We start from the raw sequence: 6,000 nt of genomic DNA, 5'->3' as shown, positions 1-6,000 counted from the left end.
CATCATGAATCATAGCATTGCACAGTGTACATGATATTCTCTGATGACATAATTACAGATTTCTCTGTATACTGTGCTTTCTTAATTCATTGTATTCAACATTCACCTTTTAGGAAGGCATGCTCTAGTTCTCAATATTACTCAGTTTGAGGCTAAACATGGGAATTGAAAACAAGGCTCCAGATATCACAGCCATGTCACAATGGCTGTATGTCTGCTGTGTTTCCCAACCTCACTATAGCCTTTGCTCTCCTCCCATACAGGAGCAGCCCTGGGTAGTTACAGGGTAGGTGCAGCTGTACTTTAGAATGAGTGACTGGAGCTTGTTCTCAGCCTTATCACCTGGGTGTGTTTGCCTGATGAAAAATACCTCTGTGGCTGTTGTCAGCTGCTTGTTCTTGACTGGGGAGGTCTCAAAGTTATGTGCTGGCAGTGCTGGGTAAGGTGGGGAGTTGGGCACCTCACTTGTGAGGAGTACTAAAAGAAACCATTTCCCACCGTGCCTCCACACATTGTGTCCCCTAAGGTTAATCAGGAAGTGAAGTTCAGGGGCTTCACAGACTCAGGGGCCTGGAATTGTGAGTGTCCAGGGCAGGGAGAAGCTTATTATCCTATCTCCAGGCATGACAGACTCCATCAGGATAAACAGGGCTCATGCCCACGGGACAAGTTCCTATCCCTCCCCAAGGATTGCTGCTCTCAGACCATTACAACTGGCCTGGATGCTGGTTCTGAGTTCATCCAACACCTTCACCTTCCCCTCCACTACTATTTCCAGGTCAGTCCCAACTCATATTTCTACTGTGAAGCTTGCCAGAAAGGAGGAGAGCAGCCTTTCCAGCCCCAGGCTGCATGGTTCCTCATCTGAGGCTAGTTCAAGAAAAGCTGAAAATGCTTGTTGAGGCTCAGTGTCAGATTTGAAAGGCTGCTGGTTACTGAGCTGCAGAGGGTCTGCCTGGAGAAATGCCCTTGAAATTGCAAGCAGCAGCATCTCCAGAGCCTCCTCCAAGTGTGAAAGTCAGAGGGGCCATCTGAATCTGTGTTGAACAGGAGCCAATCTGGAACACTTCCTGCAAATTCCAGGGAAATGTCATTTGCTGTGGTAACCTTTGCTGAATCAAGCATTGATTATTAAACAGCACTCCAAAACCCAGGTCTTTTATCCCAAGCTTTCTTAAAATTGTAAATGAATTGTTGGACTCTGTGATATCAAAGGTCTTTTCTAACCTAAATGATTCCATGATTCCTTATCTTCTGGGTTCCCAGCTCTGCCTTAGCTCTCCCTTTGGAAGTTACAAATACAAAGGTTTGCCCATAATCTAATTCTTTCTGTGCCTCCAAACCTTGCAGGGAAGATGCCAGTAATTTTCCAGATTTGTCCCCTCCCTCCACAGTTTAGCCAACACCAGCTGCTGCTGTGTCACCAAGGGGCCACGGCCACCAAAAAGGTGAGTAAACAAAGCACAGGCCATCAGCAAACTGCCTCATGAGTGCTTTCCCATTGAGGACCACATCCTACAAGGAAGCCTTGGATTTCCTTTTGTTTCCTTGCCTTTTCCCACATCTGATTTTCATATTTATGAACATGCAAATGCAACTGGGAAATTTAGGAAATCTGTTACTAAGGCAACTGATTAGGTGATGATGCAATTACCTTGTTATTTGAAAGTCAGGGTGCTGTGTGTTGCAATAAGCTCCTACCAAAAGGGGAGAATAAAAGTTTTCATAATACTTTCTCACTCAAAGGCAGCACAGCCCTAAAAATTACTTGCCTTGAGAATACACCAAGAATACCAGAAGTCAGCAAAATCTGGCTGCCTTTGTTGTAACAGGAGCCGAGGCAAAACCTCCTCCTTCCTCCAATGCCAACAGGATCAAGGAGGGGGTGACTCACTTTCAGAAGATGTCAAGAAGTCCATGAGAAAAAGCACTCATGTGACATGAGCAATTAACAAGACATCTACCTATAATTACATTTAATTATGAAGGAAAGAAATCATAGCAGCAAAGATTTAGGTCTTTGAACACAAATGTTGTGCCTAAAGGCATTTATAGAGATGACATTGGACTCCAGCACCTCAATGCTTTGTTTGCAGTGAGCAGCCTAAAACTGGACACAGGATTCGAGGTGTGGCTGCACCAGTGCTGAGTACAGGGGGACAATCCCTGCCCTGTCCTGCTGGCCACACTATGGCTGATCCAGGTCAGGATGCCATTGGCCTTCTTGGCCACCTGGGCACAGCCGGATCATGTTCAGCTGCTGCTGACCACCACCCCCAGGTCCTTTTCTGCTGACCAGTTTTCAGCCACTCTGCCCCCAGCCTGCCGTGCTGCAGGGGCTCTTGTGACTCAAGTGCACGACCTGTTACTTTTCCTTGTTGAACCTCACACAATTGGCCTCGGCCCATGGATCCAGCCATGCAGCTGAGTCTGGCCTGGTTCTGCTGTTTCAGACCCTGTCTTTCCTTGGTTTGACCTCCTGTGGCTCTACCACAGGCTTCTCTTCTGCATTTTCCTTCCCCCTTCCTGGTGTCTCCACACATGCTGCTTTCCACCCTTCTGTACAGTCTTGGGCCCATGTAGCACTTCTTTCCCTTGACCGGTGCCCAAAGGTTCTGTCTCTGCATCAGACCCCTGCCTTTGACCTGAGCACGCACTGAGCCGGGGAAGGAGGAGCCAACACTGGTGATGGGGACTTGGTCAGCCCCCAGTGAGCATGGTATGTCCTTCCTTTTCCTCCATGCCTGTCCTTAGTACGTTCAGTCTCTTCACTGCCTGACCCAGCAGGATTTTCAGGCCAGGTACCTGCTGCCTGAGCTTTGTGCTGACATTCCTCACTGGACGAGTCACCTCAGGTCCACTGCTTGCCTTGGGACCCTACTCAACCCAGTGACGCATACAACTTGGCTGCCTCTGCCAGCTCCCACTGTGAGTTTCCATGTTTCTCTGCACAAATCTGGCTCCTTCCAAATGCCAGGAGTCACATTCTGAGCCTTTTTTTTTTTTAACCTCTGTTTTCAATGTTTTTCTTTAAAAGTCCTCACAGTGCTCATTTGCTCACAGAGAAGCCACAATTGTTATTTCTGGGGACCAAGAAAAGGTGGTGGAAGAATCAATAAAAGACAGCAGATGTAGATCTGAGGTGGTAGGTGTTGGGAGGGCTGCTGGGGTAGCCAGAGGCAGGGAACCTATGCCGTTGGACAGTGTGCGCTAAAGGGGAAAAAAGATGTGGGAGAAGGCAAACCTGCCAATTTTAGTCCAAGATACCAGGAACCTTGTAAAAGACCAGGAGATGTTGACCTGTGACAGTGGTCACAAGGGTTCTTGGATGAGGGAAGAGATGAGAATGTTGACTCCATGTTCAGAAGGCTTGATTTATTATTTTATGATATATATATATATATATATATATATATTACATTATAGCTATACTAAAAAGAAATAGAAGGACAGGTTTCCTCAGAAGCTAGCTAAGCTAAGAATAGAATAAGAAGAATGAAAACAAAAGGCAGCTCTCTCGGACTCTGTCTGAGATAGCTCCATCTTGATTGGCCATTAATTATAAACATTCAAGATGGCCCAATCAAAAATCCACCTGCTGCATTCCACAGCAGCAGATAACCATTGTTTGCATTCTTTTTCTGAGGCCTCAGCTCCTCAGAAGGGAAAATCCTAAAGAAAGGATTTTTAGTGAAAAAGATGTCTGCGACATTGACCTGCTCTTCTGGACTCGACATCACCTCTTTAGCCCACATTATTGCCCTTCTGCAGCTGCACAAGGGCATTTGAAGTCATTGCTTTGAATAGCTTCAAAAGCAAAAACCCACTCGAGTCCGAGCTTGCACAGTTAAGTCCAGTTTCACACAGCATGGCATGGGTCCTGAGATGTGTCTTGGGGCCTCAGGCTAAAAAGCAGCAGGCTAAAAAACATGGGCATTGTTTGCCCTGCCAGAGTGCTTGGAGGTGATGGTATCCAAAAACATTGTGGAGAAATACCTTCAGTGAGACCAGGCTGGGAGAGGTGCAGAAGACCTGCTTGCACTGCTTTGTTACTCAGCAGCTTCCCAGAGCCAGACCAGAGTTCAGAGGATGCCACAGCTGTTACTGCACCATAGATCTCCACAGATGTCAACTTTACCCCTCAGAGCACTGCTCCCTGCTCCTCTTCCTTGATCACATCATCCTGGTCACCTCTTGTCTTTCAGGTGTGGTTCTGAGAGGGTGCCAGAGCTGGCACCAGCCATAGGCCACACAGAACCAGCACATGGCTTCTGTAGGCCATCAACCTTGGAAGTGATATCATGATCCAGGATAAGCTGCTTTTCCCAAGGACAGTGGCTGACTTAAAAATATAAAACATATTGTTCCTCCTTCTCTGTTGGGAGGGTGTCCCAAAAAAGTGCCCAAAAAGCATAGGACAGAACTCAAGAGGGCTGCATGTGCCTTGGCTAACGCCAGCAGAGGAGAGCTACTGCATGATCTTCTATCAACCATCTGAACTGAGGCCTGCATTTGGCTAAATCCACCATCTCTGGAATTTAATTTGCCATTGAGTCTTCTTCTTGCAGTAGGAAGGCAAAGCCACAGTGGGAATCCCCTTGCATGTAGACTCCTTGCATGATGCTGCAAACACCTGATTTGGGGGTGCTCTCTGTCCCCATCCCCTGTTCAAGGCTGGCACTGGCCCCTGCCATGTGTGTGTGTGTGTGTGTGTACACAGCTCTGTGCTTGCTGCAGTGATTTCCCAGTGGGCCAGGGAGGAAAAACGAAAAGGATAATGAAATTGCAAAACCATGTCTGCTCTGTGGGAAGTGCTCAGGTAGCATGAATTGTCACAGAGATGAGGCAACCCCCTACCACTTCCTAAATAGAGCCAGCAAGAGTATGCAACACTAGTAAAACTAAAATGATCATCACCTTCCCCTTGAAGAATTCATAGACTTCTGAATTTATTCTCCTGAATGCTGTAAACTCTGCTCTTTTAACCTTTTCTTTTCTCCCGTTTTCTTTTTTTGTTTTTGTTTGTTTGTAAATATAGGCTCTTGTACCACCCTTTTAAAGTCTTACAAGAGATGGCAGCTTGACCACAAGTCAGTGTGTAGGTGCTGAAACCCCATACAGCAGGCAAGGCCACAGCAAGGTCCCATGGAGAGAAGCAGAAGTGAAAAACTCAGTGGAAAGTGAAAAGGTTGTGAAAAAGTGGTTGGGGAAGGAACGAGAGTGCCTGTGGGAAGTGGTGCCATGTAGGCAGCCCCCTTGGTGTTTGCTTCTGTCCAGGCAGGCCCTGGGCTTCCCTATGAGGGATCAGATGTGATCCCCTTAACACCTTCACTTCTCAAAATCTCCACACCTCTAACACCACACCTCTGCCTAGGATTTGCTTGTGTTTCTGAGATGGCTTTCCTCTGTGACATCCTTGTGGAATAATTTGGACTTGGGAACATGTGAGATGAGAGCAACTGAGTCATGTCTTCCCTCTGTGCTCCCCAAAGTGGGATTCTGCTCAGGCCTAGAGGCAAAAGCAAAGTTTGCTTTTAGCTGCCTGAAACAAGCCTGTTGTCTTCACTCCTCGCCCGTGGTGTTCTACTGAGTGCTCTGTGCCAGAGCAAACAGGGTGCAAGGCCATGGCCACACCAAAGTGTTTCCCACCTCTGTTGTCCTGGGAGTCAGAAGAGCATGAGAGGGGCTCACTGGAGGGCTCCTGATGTGCACTGGGGTGCTTCTGCTGGGGTCTCATGGGCAGCTGGAACAGCCACTGAGACTCCCAGTCCCCAAGTGTTTCAGCCACCACATCTTGACAATGAAGGGGAGCACCCCAACCCTTGAACCACAGCCCCCCAGCACAGCTTGGAGGACCACTTTCACCTGTAGGCAATGGGAAAATCCAGGCACAAAACCAGTTTTATTCTAGTCTACAAAATGGGGATGTCAGGATGTCAGGATGTCAGGAATTTCCTCCCTTTCTCAGTCCAGCTAGAAGCTCCTGCCCTCACATAACCC

This window comes from Agelaius phoeniceus, chromosome 2 (assembly GCF_051311805.1).
Source record: "Agelaius phoeniceus isolate bAgePho1 chromosome 2, bAgePho1.hap1, whole genome shotgun sequence".
Classification (NCBI taxonomy): Eukaryota; Metazoa; Chordata; class Aves; order Passeriformes; family Icteridae; genus Agelaius; species Agelaius phoeniceus.
The sequence above is the reverse complement of the archived record's forward strand: the minus strand, read 5'-3'. Positions refer to the sequence as shown.